The following is a 20,564-nucleotide window of genomic DNA, read 5'->3' as shown; positions in this document are numbered from 1 at the left end:
GTTAATAGGAATGTGCTGATGTTAATTTCTTAGTCTTTGCTATATAAGATGTTGTTAACATTATGGAAAGCTGGATGACAGGTGTTTAGGAACTCTACTATTTTTGCAACTTTTTCCGTAAATTAGCAAGAATTATCCCCAAATAAAATACTAATTAATAAAAGTAATGATCTCTAGGTATTAGATGATCCTGTTTGTTTAAATACACCCACAAGCATATGCACACATATGTACATACGCACACGCACACACACATACTGCAAATAAAGAGCAGAAGAAAATACAGCAAAATATTAAGCATAGTATGTGTGAGCATACTCCACACCTGCAAGAGCAGTGTTCCCTGGGGGAACTCCTGGAGACAGGAACAGAGGCAGTGAAAAGGACCCTCTTATCCATTTTTTTCTGGGACATTACCAGAGATGAGCAGGCTGGTTGTCAGGGTCTGGGACAGAGATCTTGGCCTTTGGGTGGCACGGTTGTGAGTTGCCTGATTAGAGAAGCCACCAGCCTGGCATCATCAGGGCCAGGATGCAGCCACAGTGGGACATGGCAGGGCCTTGGCCCCCATCCTATCTGGCCAGCTCTGTGTCTGTGGTTGTGCAGAGCACCAGGCACTTCCCTCCTAGTCAGAGAGCTGGGCTCAAGCACTGCAGCTCCAGTTGTATGACGTGGCAAGCCAGTGGTCAGACTCACATTGGTGTTCACAGCTGGGGAGCATCAAGGAGGCTTCCTTGGCACTGGGCCAGAGCTGGCTGCCACCTCCTTGCCCGGGGAGCCAGCCTGACATGGATGTCTGGGACAAGTTAACTTTTACCTCTTAGTCACCACCCTGGTGCAGAAGCGCGGCTTTGAGACACTGCGCCCCACCCTGCTAGCAGCCAGTACCACGTCAGTCCACGGGGCTGGGAGGTGGGGCACAAACATCCCTGCAGGCCCCTGGAGGATGGTCGGAAAAGGCCCTGTGGACTTCCTGCCTCAGAGCACGTTCACTCCGCAGAGAGGCAGACAAGGGAGCCGTTTAAAAGAAAATGTGCATCTCCTGCCTCCTTGTTTCGTGGCCTTGAACATGCGTTTGGAAAGCAGGACGAGGCCGGCGTTTGCAGCCGCTGCGGGAAGTCAAGGAAGGGCTGACTGGGTGCTCTGCCAAGCCACTTCCAAGGGTGGAATCTGGATGGTTTTGGAGGATGGGAGAGTTACCCTGTGTGGCTTACTCAGGCCTGGTCCTGTGGACCAGGAGGCCAGGCACTGCCAGCCGCAGGATGGGGACGCTTGGAGCCCCGGCGACGGCCACTGGCTCTCCCTGCCACGTCAGGCCACATCACAGATCCAGCCACAGGTGTGTGGAGGAGGGACTCACCTGAACGAGGGAACAACTCTCCTGTGCAAGTGAGTGAGCGCCTCCCTCCCACTCTTGTGAAGTCATGGCCTCCCTCCCACCAGGCAAGTGAACCAGGAGTTGCCCAGTCACCTCCAACTCCCCTCCTGTGGCCTATGGTGGCTGAAGAGCACTCACATGCCCGGCAGGGTGCCTTTAGGACAGGGCGCTTGCACCTGGGGGCCCAGGATTGCATGGAGCAGAGCACAGGGAGCAGGCACAGCTCTGAGTAGGTGGCCTGCCAGCAGCCTGCAGGGAGATGGAAATGCTTCCAGAGGCGGCTGGCAATCCCAGCTGCTTAAGAGGCTGAGGTGAGGGGATTGCTTGAGTTCAGGAGTTCAAGACCAGCCTGGGCAACCGAGCAAGACTGGTTCTCTTAAATACATACGCACATACACACATGCTTCCAGCTGGTTCTCTTAAATACATACGCACATACACACATGCTTCCAGCTGGTTCTCTTAGATACATACGCACATACACACATGCTTCCAGCTGGTTCTCTTAAATACATACGCACATACACACATGCTTCCAGCTGGTTCTCTTAAATACATACGCACATACACACGTGCTTCCAGCTGGTTCTCTTAAATACATACGCACATACACACGTGCTTCCAGCTGGTTCTCTTAAATACATACGCACATACACACGTGCTTCCAGCTGGTTCTCTTAAATACATACGCACATACACACGTGCTTCCAGCTGGTTCTCTTAAATACATACGCACATACACACGTGCTTCCAGCTGGTTCTCTTAAATACATACGCACATACACACGTGCTTCCAGCTGGTTCTCTTAAATACATACGCACATACACACGTGCTTCCAGCTGGTTCTCTTAAATACATACGCACATACACACGTGCTTCCAGCTGGTTCTCTTAAATACATACGCACATACACACGTGCTTCCAGCTGGTTCTCTTAAATACATACGCACATACACACGTGCTTCCAGCTGGTTCTCTTAAATACATACGCACATACACACGTGCTTCCAGCTGGTTCTCTTAAATACATACGCACATACACACATGCTTCCAGCTGGTTCTCTTAAATACATACTCACATAGCACATACACACGTGCTTCCAGCTGGTTCTCTCAAATACATACGCACATACACACGTGCTTCCAGCTGGTTCTCTCAAATACATACGCACATACACACGTGCTTCCAGCTGGTTCTCTCAAATACATACGCACATACACACGTGCTTCCAGCTGGTTCTCTCAAATACATACGCACATACACACGTGCTTCCAGCTGGTTCTCTCAAATACATACGCACATACACACGTGCTTCCAGCTGGTTCTCTCAAATACATACGCACATACACACGTGCTTCCAGCTGGTTCTCTCAAATACATACGCACATACACACGTGCTTCCAGCTGGTTCTCTCAAATACATACGCACATACACACGTGCTTCCAGCTGGTTCTCTCAAATACATACGCACATACACACGTGCTTCCAGCTGGTTCTCTCAAATACATACGCACATACACACGTGCTTCCAGCTGGTTCTCTCAAATACATACGCACATACACACGTGCTTCCAGCTGGTTCTCTCAAATACATACGCACATACACACGTGCTTCCAGCTGGTTCTCTCAAATACATACGCACATACACACATGCTTCCAGCCAGACTTCCTCCCTTTGGTATGGGCGCCGTCCAGACTTCCCAGCCGCCTGAGGGAAAGAAGAGGCGTGGAGAGAATATGCAGGCAGGGCCCCTGCACAGGTTGCTATGCTCCTCCCCGTCCAGCTCCTAAATCGCTCATGGATCCCTAAGAACAGGAGGTGGCTGCACTCAGCCACATGGAGCTGTGAGCAAGGCAGGAGCTGCTGCAATTTGTCATTGGTTCAGCTGTCCCAGGTCCATGGTCAGAATCAGGGAATAGGCCTTGTCACTCCCTGTGTATACGATGGGTCTTCATAGAGCTATATCTTCCCAGGGCACCTTAAGAAAACCTACACTTCCTGCGTTGATCTCAGGGCATTGAGGAGGAAACAATGGCCTGTGAAGCTACTGAAATCCCCACCTCAGAGGCCAGCCCTGCGTGTGCAAAAAGGTTCCAGCGTGCAAACACCTGCTCTATACACGAGGAGAGGCTGTGACCTCCTCAACTCCCTCAGTGGCCACTCTAAGTGACCGCGGTGGGGCTAGAAATATAGTCAGTGTAAAGGAGCCTCTTTTCAGACAAGGATGCGAAGGCAAATGTCACTTCATTTACAGCAACGGGCTTAGAATTCCCAATATAGCAACGGGGGAAGGCTGCCTACCCGCCCCCCCCCAACCACACTCACACACACACACACACACACACACACATACACACACACACTGAGGGCCAAGAAGCAAGGAGGCTGGAGGAAAACCAGGAAGCCCGTTTAGGTGTCCAGACATTGACAGGGAAGCCGGGCAAAGACCTAGGACCAGCAGTGAAGGGACTTGTGGGGTATTTACTATGGATGGCGTGGTAAGGGAGGGGGACTTGTAAAGTCAGCTCTGCCCACAAGTACTGTGCGTGTGGCTTTGTCTTTTAATCTATTCACCAAATTTTAATGAATACCTTCTAGGTGCACAGAACTCTGCAGCTCTTGATTAACCATAACAAATGTTGAATCCCAGCCCAACTTCCCAAATACCCTGCCAAGCCTTGCATCCTTGATCTATCTGGAATTACTCTAGTGGCAAATAAACCAAATCCTTTGAAGAAGATTTGCCCTGCTTTTCCTGCCTTTGGCCCAGAGAGTCACAGAAAGGCCTGGAGGCAGATGCTACAGAGCCTTCAGATGAAGAGCTGGTGTGTGTTGGGCACCAGGGCCAGCCCATCACCTCTCTGTGCGCATCTGAATCCCAAATCCTGTCTGGGGACTGAGCAACACAAGACACACAGCATCTCCAAGTCTTGGCCCCTTCTTCTGTAGAACAGAAGTTTCACTCTCATCTTCCAGCTCCAACGACTCATCTTAGTGCCCACTCCTGGGTTTTTCCTTCCCAGTGATCTCCAGAAAGTCTTTGCACTTTAACATCTTGTGAGATGAAAGAGTCCGTGTAAGTGAACCGGTGATGAGAGCTCCCAAACTCTGTCTCTTGGCCAGCCCCAGCCTTCCCTCTAGAAGCTCAGTGTAGTCATTGATTCAAGTAGGTTGGTTAAAGCAGGGAAGCCTGATGATGACGCCAACTCATCAGCAGACACCCCTTGGAGCTGACACTTCTGGTTCTGAAGCATCTCTTCCTACCTCCAGAAGCTTTGTGCCTCCATGCACAATATATTGCAGGACTTACAGAGAATGACTCTCAGCTATGATCGGGCTTTCCCTCAAAAGCCATGCCACAAGAGCCTGTGTGTTCTGGAGCAGGGCACTCTCTTGGGCATGAGAAAGCTGGTGGATCCATCCACGCTTCAAGGGAAACCATTATGACTGACCAGAATGAGGGTAGAATCTCTGCCATAAGCTCTTCATAAAAATAACTGATCCATATAAAGTTCAAACCCAAAGCCTTGATATCATTCGACTACATCCTTTCAAATAAAACATGTCTTTTGTGCAAGAAGTGATTCATTCATTAAGCATTTTGACCTCATACTGTGTGCCAGACCACATACTGAGGACTGTCGATACAAAGATGAATGAAAGAAGCATTGCCATGGAGTCACTCATGGTGCAAACCACTAATCCTGTGAGGTAGCATGCATGGACGGTACTCTATGTGGGAGTGATTACTGCTACCAGGAAGGAAGGAAGATGCAGGAGAGGCCTCGCTGAAGAGGTTGTATCAGTCAGGGTCTTCCTGGCAGAATGCAGAACACACTGGAAAGGAATGACAAACAGAGCCTAAAGAAGGGACCAGGTGCAGGGGTGTGGGCAGTGCCATGAGAGCCAACAGGGCACCGGGAGCAGCAGGAAGCCACTAGACCTCTAGGCCCAAAGAGTCAAGTGGCTGGAGTGAGTGTGGGATGCCCAGAACCTGCAGATGGCTGTGGCTGTGGAGAAGAGCTGTTACAGGACTGGGACCTAGGAAGAGGGAGGCACCCACTCCCCAAATCACAAGGAGGACTGTGAGCACCGGGACCTTGCTCTCTGGTCTCCGGCTAGTGCAGGATTCATGGCTGAAGCCAACTGGAATCCAGAGAGAATGGAGCCTGAGTGATGGTCTCTGGGACAATAAGCAAGGAAGAGAAATGAGGAGAATGGATCTGGAGGAGACAGCAGAATGGCCAGCCTACAGAAGTGAGAAGAAAGCATGTTGTGAGAGGAAATTAATGAGGTGGGCAGTGGAAGACTAGGGGGAATGGAGATCAGCAACCGTATGTGGCTGGAGCTCAGATTTGGTGTGTGTGGTGGGACACAGGTGGCAGGGAGGAGAGGAGCTGGGGATGAGGCTGTCGATGCAGTCAGGAGTCAAGGATGTTGTGCAGGAGGCCAAGACGGTTAAGCTTTGTGCTGGCTGCAGTGAAAACCATGGCAGTTTTATTTTGGTTTTTGTTTTAAATCATGTGTGATTGGATCTTTGTCTTAAACATACAACTGACTCCACCATGGAAGGGCGTGAAAGGGGAAGAGACTGGAGAGCAGGGACCAGGGACCATTGCAGTCATTGCAGTAGAGATGGGAGGACTTGAACCATGAGGGAAGTGAGGTTGGAGTAAAAGGGCATGAGGGAAGAAATCATTGCAGCTTGAAAATAGCAAAACTAGGACCACAGAAGGGAAGGCCTCTGCACTCTAGTCCCAGAAGCAGCATTGCACAGCAATCTGGCTTTAGACCAGACATTTCAGTTCCCCTACCAAACAGCTGAGACAATAATCTTGTCATTGCCCACCTTACAGGATTTTAGGGTCAGGCTCAAATAACAGAGGTACTTCGTACAAGTAAAGGGTAAGACAAAGGAAAAGTGGTACTGGGGTCATTGTCATGGTTAGTGGGGCCTTGCTGATGAGAATGGTTTTGTGATACCGTGAAGTTGTCATAAAAAATGCATGTACAGAGAACAGTAGCCCTTTCCTTTGGGCCTGGGAGGTGGGTGATTCACCCCGAACACATTCCTCCCCAGGACCCCTCCTTTGTCACCTGGATTTTTTGAGCTCAGCTAGCTGATGCATATTTATCAACTCAGAGGTCTGATCCCCTGGCTGGTCAGTTACCTTTATTCATGGAAACAAGTCAAAAATATCTATTGAATCTTTTCTGCTAGTTTGTGTACTGTTGGGCAGAAGAGAAAAAATGGTTGCGATATGGCATTTAACCATCAGGTGTCACCCAAGGACCATGTCCGAGATTCAGCTCAGCCTTCTAGCCTTTGATGGAAACTCATCCCCTTCCCTCCAAAAAAAAAAAACACACACACACACACACAAAACAAAACAACAACAACAAAAAAAACCCTAATCAGGAGAACCAGAGAAGACGCTCCAGGCTTTGAAATAGTTTTCTATGGGATACAAGTCTGTGGTGACGGAATAAGGGCAGAGGGCCTAAAACTACACTCGTTGTGATGGATGGAAATGAGTCAGGAAAAAGAACATTCCAGGGTTGATATGCGCTTGCCAATGGAATGGAGACTTCCATCTTTAGAGGACTTTCCAAATGATAGCCCCCTTTAGCAGTCTGGAGACAGGCAATGGGAAAGCCAGCTTCTGCAGAAACATGTCATTGCTTCCAACCCGGGAGGCATATTTTGGAGCACATGAAGTTTGGTTTATTCTTGTGATTTTAGGGCCTGTCTCCAAGCTCTGAAAGTTCTTGCAGCTCTTGCTACCTAGTTTAGGAATTTTAGAAAAGATAAGAGAAAATGTGGGCAGAAAAAAAATCTGAAATTGTGCACTACATTCCGTTCATTTAATAATTATAGGTAAATTTGACTGAGCACATAATACATGCACAAAGCATTTTACAGGAACAATCTGATTTCATCATCACAGCAAACCAGTGAAATGGAGGCAATCCTCATTGCACGGAGTGATTAACTTGCCCCAGTCCCACAGCAAGTAAGTGGCAGAGTTGGGACTTCTACTCAGTTAGACCTCAAAGCTCATCTTCACACCTACAACATGTGGGAGCCTCCTGGTGTGTGCTGGGAATGGCATGGCTGCTGTGCCAGGGGCTGGGCATAGAGATTGATGAGACACAAGTTTCTGACCTTAAGGGAATCTGGGAGATGACTGACACATGAATGAGATACAAGGTGCCAAGACTAACATACAGTGCTCTAACAGCCCAGAGGATACGCCAGTTAATGGCCTGAGGGGTCATCAAGTAAAGTTTTGAAAACCTGAGAGGCAAAAAAGGTCATTCCGGGCACAGAGGAGAAGTGGTGCCAAGACACAGAGGCATAAGCTTACACAATGTCCAGAAAGAAGGTTAGTACATGATGCATAAAAAACAGAAGGAGATGAAATTAAAAGCATCAGTGAGGGTTGACACATGTATATCCCAACATGGGGGTTGGATTTTCAACATCAAGGCTGGAGGTGGTGGTTTGGGCCAATGCGTTTTGGAGGATGGGGAAGGGAGAGGTGCTTTGCAGAAGGACGACGGTGTATGTTCCCACTGGCTGCACAGTCCTGAGGGCTTTTCCACCCTCCCATGGTGAACCTGAGCAAGTTCTTGGTACCTTAGTCAGGGGGGAAGGAAAAGGACATCTTTTTATGTTAAAATGAATGAAGAAGAAATCAGAAATTTGAGTACCACTTTGGAAACCTACTGGGAAACTCCAGCTTATCTACTGAGGTTCCTAAAGGACCAAAGCCTCAGGCTCCTAGACAAAGCTTTGTGAAGCATAGGCAAGGGTCAGGGCACAGTGGGAATTGCAGAAGGATGGGGCGCTGGCACTGTGCTTTTTAGGGACACTGCAGAAGAAGTTTCCTTTGGAACAAAGAGCTCCCTATTAAGAGTCAGGAACTAGAGTCTCAGCTTGTATTTGCCATCATTCTACATAAGTAGGAATCTCACCTGTGCTGGGGAATGCTTCCTTTTCACAGAATGGCATCTGAGCTAACACATCTTTTGTCTTTTGTTTTCTCTAGACTATTTCTTAATTTAAAGAAATTAAGGGCTCCGATATAGGGCCCTGAAATAGTCAGAAAGGCCAATTACTGAATGTGGGGAACCACAGAACCAAGAGAAAAATACAGTAACAGCATTCTAGCGTGTGTGTGTGTGTGAGTGCGTGTGTGTGTGAGTGTGTGTGTGTGTTTCTCTAATCTTTTTCCTGTTCTCTAGGTAGAAAAATTCTTATTCTCCAGATAGTCTTCCTAGACACAATATTCCTGACCCTTGAAGAAACAATGTGCCCGCAGTAGCCTGACCCTTTAACACGCACTCGGCCTTCTTCTTTCACTCCCATGCTCCCTCCGCTGGAGCAAGGTGAGCCTTATCTGCCCCCTCTCCCACCCGGCTGTCACAGAGTGCCAGCTTATCCCTCCTGACCTCCATGGCTTTATCTTGCTTAAGAAGACAGATTTGGCAGTCCCAGAAATCAAAACATTTCTCTGTCTAGATTCTGCTGACCAAGATACAATTATCTCTGACCCATTAAATGCATTAAGTGGTTTTTATTATTATAGAAATAATTGCATGCCCATGATCTTAAAAAATAGCTACATCACAGAAAGACATGAAACAAGAAAATTCTCCCTCCTCTGCCCTCCAGAGATAACCGCAATGACTAGTTTCTGGCTTTTGTTCTTCTCATGGTTACCATCTTAGTAGAAAACAAAATGTTTATGCTTCTATTGCTGATTTACCTAATTTTAACAGAAATTGTTGTCTACCAAATGTCACAGATAGGGAATTTGTCGAATTCTGCAACCTCATACCCTCTCCTCGCTGGATCTTAATTTTTATTAGTAACTATTTTAATTTTTCCCTAGTACTTATCTTTGTGACATTAAATAACATACCTAAAATTACTTTAAACATAAATAAACTTTAAAAATACTTAGAATTTTAAGATTAGTGTTTCCTTGCAAATGTGGACAGTATCTGTTAACCTCTCTCTATGAAAGATGAGAAATTCCTTTTTCCTCTTTTCTATCTCTCAAAATCCCAATGTATTGTGTTATTTCGTCAATGTCGACAATGATCCTATTCCACGCCAAAGCATACCTTCTATCTGAAATTTTAACATTAATAAAACCCTGGTTTCTCTTGTTCGGTGTTAAGGGCTTCGCACATTAATACTGGTCTACAAAGGAAAATCCCCACAAACTAGCTGATACCCCCCTTCCGTTTCTTCAACTCCTCTACCTCCACCTCAATTACGTCATAACAGATAAAGCTGGATATATCTTTGAAACCATAGAAAACTGAAACTGGGATAAGCAACTTGTATGGCTGGAGAAGAAGGGAGATTATTTCCCCACCCTCAGGCGTCCTCAGGGAAGCCGAGGATTCTCATCCAAAGCTTCCCTCCGCCCTGCTGGGTCACCAGGCGGTCACTGTCCATCCGAGCACTCCGCCAGCCAATGGGGGACTGTGAAGAGAGACCCAAGCACGTTCCCAGGCAGGGGAGGAGGGGCTAAAGAGTGGCAGCCTCCAAGGATGGAGCGTCTTAGGAATGAAGCTCCTAGGTGCCTCGGTCCTCTCACCATAGAGCAGGGAACACAGAGAGAAGGGATTTTCCTGTCTGCCGCTTTTGGTTCCGCATCAGTAGAACCCCATGGGAAAGTCTGGACTGGTGAGAGATTCTCTCTGCTAATTCCAATAAATGGCTTTCTTGTCTAGAAAGGAATCATGCAACACGGTGTCGTCTGGGACTTAGAGTTATGGACATGTGCTGAGCTGGGCTAGTGTAAGCTTGCACCTCAGCAGATAAAAATGCAAAATAACATACATTTAAAAAATACATATGTAGTTGGGCTTACAAGAGGAAGAAAAATCCATAGATGTCTGAAATGATTAATTGAAAGCCAGAATGGGGAGATCTCTTACTGAAGCAGTTCCCAGTGGAAAGGTGGCTTGGGGTAAGGAATGTCTAGACCGGACCTGAACTGGGCCCACAGGCTTCATTCATCAGACACCAGGGCAGGAGCGAAGGCCATAAGGATCTGGCTCTGAGAACCCTATGCTAAGCTATGATCTTCAGTAAAAAGAAACTACAAAATCTCCAACTCATTCGCAAAGGGCAATGACCTCAGTAAAAAGTGACTATGCAATCTCTACCCTCCAGCTCAGGGAGCTGGCAGGGATGTTTGTCTTTACTTGGAGTTCTGGGTGGGAGAAGGCTCCCATGAGAAAGCAAAAATCTGCAAGGCTGTGTTCAACAAGACTTTGGTGTCCAAAAATATACTATACACATGATGAAGGAGGACATCAATATAGAAATTGGTTCTGGGCCACGATCCTCATTCTGAGACCTTTTGCGGAAGCCAAAGTCCATGCTGACCAGCAGGGACCCTACAGCCAAGTGGCCCAGGATTTGCATTTAAACAGTTCAGGTAAAGATGAGCTCAAGAGAAAACCCTACAGACCACCTTGAGAAATGGCATGAGAGTCAGCAAACATGTTAAACACCTGACATAACAATGGAAGGGATGGAAGCACCATGAGAGTTACCTCATCTACACCTGACCTCGAACAAAGCTGCCCCCAAGCCATCCCAGGACAAAAGCCGGAAAATCCAAAAGGACCAGGCACCTTACAACCCAGCCCCACTCCTTGTTTGGCAGCTGAGGACTCTGAATCCCAGGGAGCAACTCGTGGTTGTGTGGGAGACTGTGATTTCACAGGATAGCTCGGGCTTCTAAGGCCACAGACGGGCTTTGAGGTTTCAAAACTGGAGGTGGAGTGGCCATGGGGCGGTATAGGGAGGCAGTTGTAAGATAACCAGGGAATCATAGCATGGTTTGTTATGGCTTCAGAGCTGCCACAGTGGAAGGATTCAGGTGGGTTGACTTGAGCCTTCTTTTCAAGGGGCAGAGGCCGTGTTGCCCTGATCGCCTCATCAAGTAGCCCGACCCTCCCTCCCCATCCTTCCAGATATCCAGATGTGTGTCTTCCACATAACAAATTCTGAATCTCTGCTAAAAGAAGGGAAGAGAGGGACCCTGAGGCTCCTGTTTTTGCTGAGACCCAAAGTGAGCACTTGGTGGTATCCTGGCTGCATCCACCTTGGTTTGACTCAATGCCATTCTCTTTGCTTTTTACATTATCTTTAAAGTGGAAGCGCCCTCTGCAGCAGTGGTTCTCCAACTTCAGTGTGCATTCAAACCATCTGGGAGGCTTTGAAACACTGAACGCTATACTCTATCCCTGGGATTTCTAATTTGGCAGGTCAGGGGTGGGGCCGGAGCATGAGTTTCCAACAAGTGCCCAGGTGAGGTTGATGCTCCTGGTTCACATACTACACTTGGAGAACCGCTGGGCTAAAACCTTGCTTCTCAAACTTTAACAGGCATAAAAATCACCTGGATATCTTGTTACAATACCGATCCTGATTCAGCAGTTCTGAGGTTCTGTGTTTTTTAACATGCTCCCGGATGATGCTGAGGCTGCTGGTGCAGTGCAGGGGCCACATTTTGAGTGGCAAGTTATTTTCCTATTATTCTACTTCTTGTGACATATGCCTATCCTAGACAGATGTAGAAGAGAGGAAGGAACCACTGTGATTCTTCATAAGGGCTCTTTTCCTTGCAGAGAAGCTGGGGGAGCCAGCACCGAGCCCATGGCCGAGGTCAGGGAACTAAGGGCTGCCGTGGAGTGACCCGATTAACATTGCTGCCCTTTGGGTTGGGTGACACGGAGAGAAGGCATAGATGGAGAGATGGGGAGCTGATACCTGGGATGGCAGGAGTGGTCTGGGTCAGAGTCTGAGGAGGTTCAAATACCTTGGCATGGGACCGGTACAGAATGCCCTAAGCACCAGCTTGCTTAGAAAAAAAGGAAAACTGTTCTAAAATTGGCCTTTCTTCTCTTGGGAAACTCAGATTCTTTCCAAACTGCCACTAGTCTGTGGAAGATGGGGTGGGGGAGGGTAGGTAGGTCCTTCCACACACCATTACCTTCTATGATGAATGACTTTTCCCTCAGGGCGTCACTGAGAGCCAGTGTGCTGAGTCTTGGCTCAGGCCCAGCTGTCTGGGAGCCTGGACAGCCCTGTCTGATAGGGAGGCACCGGGAACCAGCCCCTCCACTGGGTTCCCAGCAGCAGCCCTGGTTTTCTAATTATAACAGTCTCTTAGCTCCCAGGTTGTGCACGTGCTTCTCAAAATTCTCCATTCGCTCATTCATTCCTCTCATCAACAAACACTGGGTATCTGCAACGTGCATAGTATTGCATTCTGCCCCTGAGGAAGGAGCTGGGAACCTAAAAGTGATACTGATCACTTGACTACAAGAAAGGCACAAATGCCACCCTGATGTTTGGGTCTCCCACAGTGCTCTTTCTCTACGACATCTTGACAGGCAGGGAGGCTCTCGCGAAGGGCCTTTCCTAGCCCACAGAGGAGCACCCAAGGTCACAAGACACGAATAGTGAGCCTGGGAGCCAGGCCTGCAATTCGAGGCACATTTCATGAAAGCACTAGCATGGATTCCTTTGGGGGCTTTTCTCCACCTCCTTTTAGACCTCAACAAGAGCAAACAGATTCAGAAGAGGAGTTTGAAGGTCTGAAATGAAATAAAAGAAAAACCCCTGCTTGTGAGAGCCGGGGGACCCCAACAGATCCACGGGGAGACCACCCAGGACTACTGAATGGGGGCTGTTTCTCCCTGCATCATGCCTGGGGTGTGAGAAGTGATTGCAGCCTGGCAGGGAACTAGTGGGAGAGCTTTGGGTTTATATCCAGCCCTATGACCTCAGATGCTCTAACTGTCTGTGGCCAGAGCACAGTGCCACTGGGTTCTCCCAACAGCAGGAACTATTGCCTCCTGGCAGAAACCTAGTGTAGAAGTGCAGCTTCTGACATGGGAGCAGAAGTCGACCTCCTCCAAAGGCTGACATTTGGTACAGGAGCTGGTTGAGAGGCCCTGCAGCATAGACTTTACTGTCAGGTAGACCAGGGCAGCTGTTCTTAAGACATCTGAGCTGACCCTGTGGGGGTCAGAATCACCATGGGCTGTGTCTTCTGAGACTCTACTATGTGCCTGAGTTGGGGCCCAGGCTTCATAGGTGGCTCTGAGATGCAGTCAGAAAGGAGATGACCAGGTGGTAATAAATGGTGTAGATATACCTTCTCACTGGCAGAATTCTTCCTTCCCCCAGGCCTTTTTAAAAAATGGTTTGTTATGAAATTTCTCAAATAACCAGAAAATAATCCCTGTACCTACTGCCAACATTTAACAGATGTTTTTGCACCCTGACACATTTGTTCTGAGTATTTCTGTTTAGAAAAAAAATTACAGAGGCACGGAAACCTATCTGGAAGCCCTGTCTCACTCTCCACCCTGCCTCCCAAGAGGAAATTGCTCTCCCGAAGTCAGTGGCCATCCTTCTCATGCATGGATTCTACTTTTCTACCAGTGCACGTACCTGGTTAAAAGGTTTGCATGGATGCTATTGCAGTGCATCTTGTATTTTTCACTCCACATTATGACCTCAAGGTGTATCAACACCGATCCATATTGATCAACCTTGTTTGCCTTTACTGCTGTGGAGAGGTTGCCAAGCCCTGGACATGGAGTGCTGGCTGAAGACTTGCCTCACTGCCCTGGAATCTTTCTCTTAGGGCTTGAATCTGGCACTTGGATCAGGCGCTTATGGACTCCCGAGTTCCAGGGCTGGGTTGGAGTTGGCCCACACCCATGGTGCTGTCACAGGATCCACACTTGTTTGCCCAACAGTGCGTGTCAGGAGAGCCAACTCACCTTGCCGCTTTCTTGGGAGACCGGATCCTCTTATGGGGCAATTAGAAAATCCTGGGCCTCAGCCCTCTGCAGCCCTCTTGTTTCCTTTTCACCTCCTTGAGAAAGGGGTGATCAGCAGGATCCAGAGGTACCTACTCCCAACATTTAACAGATATGTTTGCACCCTGACTTCCTGTTGCTGCGAAACTTTCATTCTACCCTTTCCTTTTTCCGAAAAGTAAGGATCAGACACACCGAGCCCCCTGTTCACTCTAGCATCCCTTCGGAAGGGACAAAGATCAATCAGAGTAGAGGCCTGAGTTTGTAACTTACCCACAGACCACAGCATGTTGGGATGGAAGAAACCTAATGTTTCCATTATTCCTGATTTAACGATTGGGTTTTCCGTCTCTGTATCTATCCCATTCCCACCTCATAAAACTGTGAATGCCATGGGGTGGGAACCTCACCTCTTCAAGATAATTCTCAATTTATATGTTATTAAATACTTGCTCTTTGCAAAGCGCAAGGCTTGGAATATGTACAGGGTGGAGGAGACTGCAAGAATCAGTAAAAGCCAAGCCTCTCCCTGCCCCTGCAGCCTGCACCAACACTTCTCTGATAGCTGGCAGATGCTGATGAGTGAAAAGAGAGTCATACAGAGCCAGGGTTGGGTACCCCGGACTTCAGAGGGACATGACTTAGGGGATCCAGAGAGCTTCTTGGAGAAGGTGGGCTGAGCCTGGTACAGTCCAGCTTGATCCTTAGAGTTTACACCCACTCACATCCTGGAGTGGAATTACTCATTGCTACACTGAGCAAAATGGCCTTTAAAATTTACAGCAGGAGCACCTATTGCTTGGAACTCAAATGAGAACACACAGTCTTCATTAGAAGTTTCCAGGAAACTCTATCAGCTGCTGTTATGAGCAGAGAGGAAGAGAAATAAAGGACTAATAAACAGGCCAAGAAGGTAGAAGACCCCAAGTGTAAGGACCTTCTACTCGCTCTTTATGATGAATACAGAGGTTGAGTGCAGTCCGTGGAAGGAAGACAGCAGAGACTACAGCTCAGAGAGGTAGCACCAGCCTGAGCCTCAACTGCTACTGTGCCGTGGGCCACAGAACAGCTCAGCCCACTGGGTAACTGCACACCGCTGACAACCCCGGATGGAGGAGAGGAACTGAGGGAGTCCCACAATGCACTGTAGCGGAGACCCCAGTCCCTCTGCATTCAGTGTGTGGCAGAACTTGTTCCAGGGATGGGGGAAGGTATCTTCTGCATTTCCCAAGGAGAACCCCATAAAAGATCTGGGAGATACTTGAAATCTTAGTAATAATGATTCAGGTTGCTTTCACCAACATGAACTCATTAGGTTTGCAAAAATCCTGGGATTTAAACCACTCAGTTGCTATCAGTTTTTTATAGAAACAAATGCATGAAGATGTAAAAGTCTTCAGTCTTTAAGCTAGGGCTACAATTCCAGTCTTCTGATTACAAATCTATGGGATCTCCACTATGGCATACCGTCTGTCTTGCACGTACTATGTCACACACAAGCACCAACTGCAATGATGTCAAAAAGTATAGGCCCAAGGTCCTGACGTACACTTCTCTTTAGCTTATAAAATCACTTTTCCAATGACTGCAAGAGGGTGCAGAGCTCTAAAGGAATCATGTGACTAAAAACAATCCAAGTGTGCTTGGAGAAAGAGCTGGGTCTGGAGATATAAGAAGGAAGAAGAACCGAAATTGCCTCATGGTGGGGCATGCCCTGGGCTACCACATCATTAGAGGTGAGCCTCAGTCTAAACCAACTGGCACCTTCCTTCACCATCCTTAGATCCCGTTGCCTGTCTTGTACTCTGATGATCCTTTTTCCCCACTATTAATGTTGACCAAAGTCCTGGAGGTCCTATGTCCCTCGGTGAAGCATGCACTTTCTGAGTGATGTGTCTTTGGGGCATTTTTGGCTAAATAACACCCTTTGTTTGAATAATATATGTGGTTGTCTTAAAATCTTTCTCTGAAAAGGAAGATAATTTCATTTATACTCTTAAGGTTGCCACCTTCTTTGACTTCAAGGAATGGTCAAATGATCTCATTTGCATGTGAACTGCCTTCATGCTCTGAAACTGATCCAAAGGCCCCAAGTACTTTGCAGATTATGGGATTAAAGCACACTGGGAATCCCTGGGGACCTTGCCCCTCTTCTGCTCTTTGTCCCTTCTTCTGCTCCTCTCTCCTGTGTGTAGCACTATGAGCGGCTAAGTAAGCATCTTGTCCCTGGCTCATCAGTGGCTCCATCTGTCCTTACTCCCACCTGTCCTCCCATCCCACCTTCAAGGGGTTCAGTGCAGGAGCCCACAGGTGGGTGTGCTCACAGGAAGGGGATAGAAAGGCAGGCACATTTCAAAGGTGGTCATCGGGTAATTGCACTGGGTTAAGGCAAAACTGAACACAGATCACACATGGGATCCAGCTGCTCTGCTTTACAAGTAATTGTGGTTCACTGGAAGCGTGAGCCTGCCACCATCAGTCAGATTCTCAAATGGGGAGAGGGTGATACCACGAAAGAAAGGAGAGGGAGTGATCATCCTCCGCATGAATTGAAGAGGGTTCCTCAGACAGCTTCACAGTTTCCATTCCCAGGATGAAATCTTGGAAGCACATGGGAGATGGTGGGAGGGAATGAACCAGAAGCCCGAACTGTGGCTACAAGGATGGCCTCCTGGGACTCTAAATCTTAATATCAGGCACTTTGCAAGCTAAATCCCCTCCGTGGCCCCCAGGACAGTCACGTTAGGAGATACTGCCATCTGGTGGAAATGTTGCAGGGCTCCCCCACTTTTCCAGGCCTCATGCCTAGAATTTAAGAGCATCCAAAATGGCTGAAGGGTGGGGCCCAAGAGGTCTGTGCCCTTCTAGACCTTCCAAGGCTTGCTGTCATTACAGCCCATACCTCTTTAGGGTATGGATCTCCAGGGCCATTGCCTCCATTTCTGTGTTTTGAGATCTGGGTATTCATGTGCTTAGCCCTCTCTGGTAACAGCCTTTGCCTTATACCACAATGGATGGGACCTCTCTGCCTTTGCCAAGCCTGTTCCCTTTGCCTGGAATGCTCACTTTTCCCCCGTGCACCCATCCCAGCATCCAGTGCTTTCAGACCCAGCTCATTGCTCTCCTGTCTAGCAGCCTCCAGTATTGGCCTCCTCCAGTTTGGTTTCCCCAATTCTTACACAAATTGCAAGCCATTCTGTATGCCCATGTTCTCTTCGCTTGTCTGGTTTGCTGTTTAGCATTTAGAAGATGCTCAATACATGGATGCTGATTGATGCCCAGCTTATATAATAAGTACATTCCTTGAATTAGGAATCTGAATGTATAACTCTGAAGGCACCTGATCCTTGGAAGCAGAGACAGAATAGGAGACGCCTTTGATTCCATTTTTAAAGATGAGATCTCAAGGCAAAGTTGCATTTAGTCGTATTTTCACAAATAGCACAAGTAGGAGACCTGGACTCAATGTGTGGACCTGTGTGAGTCGGACACTGTAAATGCAAGGCTTTTGTGCATGTACCTCTGTGGGTCCTTCTGGTGTGATGGTCGGGGCAAGAGGGAGATGTGTGATGCCCCTAGTGGTGTGATGGAAAGGTTTTGAGTCCTAAACCCGATTTCTGACTCTGTTTATTGATAACTTACTATGGGTCAGTCACTGAACCTCAGTTTCTTCATCTATGAAATGTGATTGGTAATTCAAGACAAAGGTAACAAGGTTGGCCCCAATACTTATCTCCCGTACATGGAGGAGCTCAGTAAATATTTGTTGAAAGAAAAAAATACCCACATTAGTGTTGCTGTGGAGAATTAAATGAGACAACACGAAAGCCATGTATAAACTATTCCTACTGCAAACTCTATTCCAAATGGTGACAACTAGAATCTGCAATGCCATGCAGATTCTAGTTGTCACCATTTGGAATAGAGTTTGCAGTAGGAATGGTTAGGCTGGGTGTCTCAGCATCCACTCCCTGCCCGCCCATTCCTTTCCTTCACAAAAAGGGTTCCAGCGTGCTTCCTCTGTTTCTTTCTCCTGCTTTCTCTTTTCCATTTGGATGGTTGTCTAAGCTAAGCATGGGTACCTCTGACAGCAGAGCCTGAAGTTACCATGAACAATGCTCCAACCCTAGTTACTTTTCTTCAGGCCCAATTGCAGCACATTTGTCTGCTGAGAAGAGGATCACAGCAGAGCCAGCCTCTCCAACAACAAAATGCACCATAGCCAGCCTCTGATTTTCCCTTCTGTAAGTAGGTCGCCGCTGCCAGAACCTCTCAAGGTCCTGCTTCTGATCCTTCCTCGGGCCAGCCACAGCACAGCCCTCTCTAGCGCTTTCTCTCTGCTCCAGTGAGCAGCCCAGAGCCACTAGAAGCAAGCTGGCTTGCCAGACTGCCATTGGGCTAGGAGCACACAGAGGTGACAGTAAGGCGGAAGTCTGGGAGCTGGGTTCAGAGGAAAGAGATGGAAGACCAGATTCTGGCCCTGGAGCTAACTCCACCTACAACTATTACCAGAACTTTATCTTTCTGGTCTTCAACTTCCTCATCTGTAAAATGAGAGGCTTAGGTTGGAGGATTTCTAAGCTCTTGTCCGGCTCTGTAATATTGGGGGAGATTCAGCTAACACAAGCAGATCGATGTACGTGTCCCATGATAATCTTCACCTTCCAAAAGCCAGAGGGAGTGCTCCTGGCCCAAGCCCCTAGATTAAACATAAAACCCTGTTGGTGGATAGCCTGCTATGCATCAGGCACTGCAAGAACTGCTTTCTATGCTTTTACTTTAATACTTCTAATGAGCATAATTAGTCCAGAATGATCATTCTCATTTTATAATTAAAGGGAATGAGACACTGTTGATTGACATGGTTAGCCTAGTTAGAAGGAGAGTGGATTATTTTTAAATTCAAGTTTTCTGACTCCAAAGACCATCCTGATACCAGGCTGGCAGGTCACCAGGGCACAGTACCCTGCAGGTATGGTGGCCTCACGCTAGAAGGAACATTACAATTTCCTTTCACATTTATCCATCCAGTTTTCAGTCACCTCATTTACTCCGTATTGCCTCATTCAGTATTCAGGATAACCCCCTATTGGCAAAGTGTAAAATAGCCTCCTACTGACAAAGGAGAAAGCTGGCTTGCCTACAGTTGCACCACTTAGCTGGCAAATGCAAGGACCAGGACTGGAGCCCTGGTCACCTGAGTTCAAATCAGGATTCCTGCTGCCGGGCCACAGCTGGGAAAGAAGAAACACCAAGCTCCTTTTTCCCTCTCTCTCTCTAATGTCCCAGTTCGCAGCCAGGGTAACTGAGGCATAAAGAGTCTAGGTTTCAACCAATCCGGAATGAAGATTGTGAGTTTGCACGAGGGAAGCCTCTCTCGCTTCCAGCACACAGTTCTTCCCATTTATTCCTCCTCACTCCCCATGTTAAGCCAGGCAAACTCAAACTCCTTCCTGAGGCTCACAGGGCCCTGCCCAATCTGCCCCAGCTCCTGTTTCCAGCCTGCTCTGTAGCCTTATGCTGGGACTCAGTGTCCGAGAGGGAGTCTCTGCTCAAGGTCAAAGAGCTTTGAGCCCATAGACCTTGGGCCTGGCTGGTCTATGGGTTACAGCCAGGGATCCTCAGGGTAGCTCAGAAGAGGCAGAGGGGCATGGTGGGCTTCAAACATAGGGAACTGGAGTCTAAATGCCTGCTTAGCCACTCACTGCAAGTTCCTGAGCTCCCTTAACTTCAGGTCTCTTACATATAATATGAGGATAATAGTGTTCGCCTTATGGGGTTATTCTGAGGCTGAAATAAAATATGTATATGTATTGGTAGTAGTAGTATTGGCTGCCCTGTGGAGGTTGTTTGCAGCTTTAAATTAAATACATATATGTGAAAATGAAAAGCACGGTGTGTGCTAAGTAAGAATATTCAGCAAGTGTTCATTCCTTTCTTTCCCATCCACCCCTTAGTTTCACCCCATTAAAATTCCTAGATGGCAGAGGAGGTGTTATTCTTCTGTATTCCTGGCACCTACCACAGTCCTGGGTATACAGCAGAAGCTCTATAAATGTTAGATGAAACAGAAAGGAAAATAAAAGAAAGGAGAAAAAAAGACAATAATTTAAAAATGTTTCTCCTGCCTGATAGGTTTTTTTAAAAAGTCAAACCGTAACATTATCATTACACTCAATTACCAAAACTATATAAATAACCACGCATTTTACAAATGAACTATAGAAAGACAAATCCTTTGTCCCCAGCTGCTCGAAGGATCTGGATGAAGAGGATCAGATCTCTTGTCCCATTGGCTTTATTACCTGGGT

This window comes from Pan troglodytes, chromosome 10 (assembly GCF_028858775.2).
Source record: "Pan troglodytes isolate AG18354 chromosome 10, NHGRI_mPanTro3-v2.0_pri, whole genome shotgun sequence".
NCBI classification, from domain to species: domain Eukaryota; kingdom Metazoa; phylum Chordata; class Mammalia; order Primates; family Hominidae; genus Pan; species Pan troglodytes.
Note: the sequence above shows the minus strand (reverse complement) of the source record.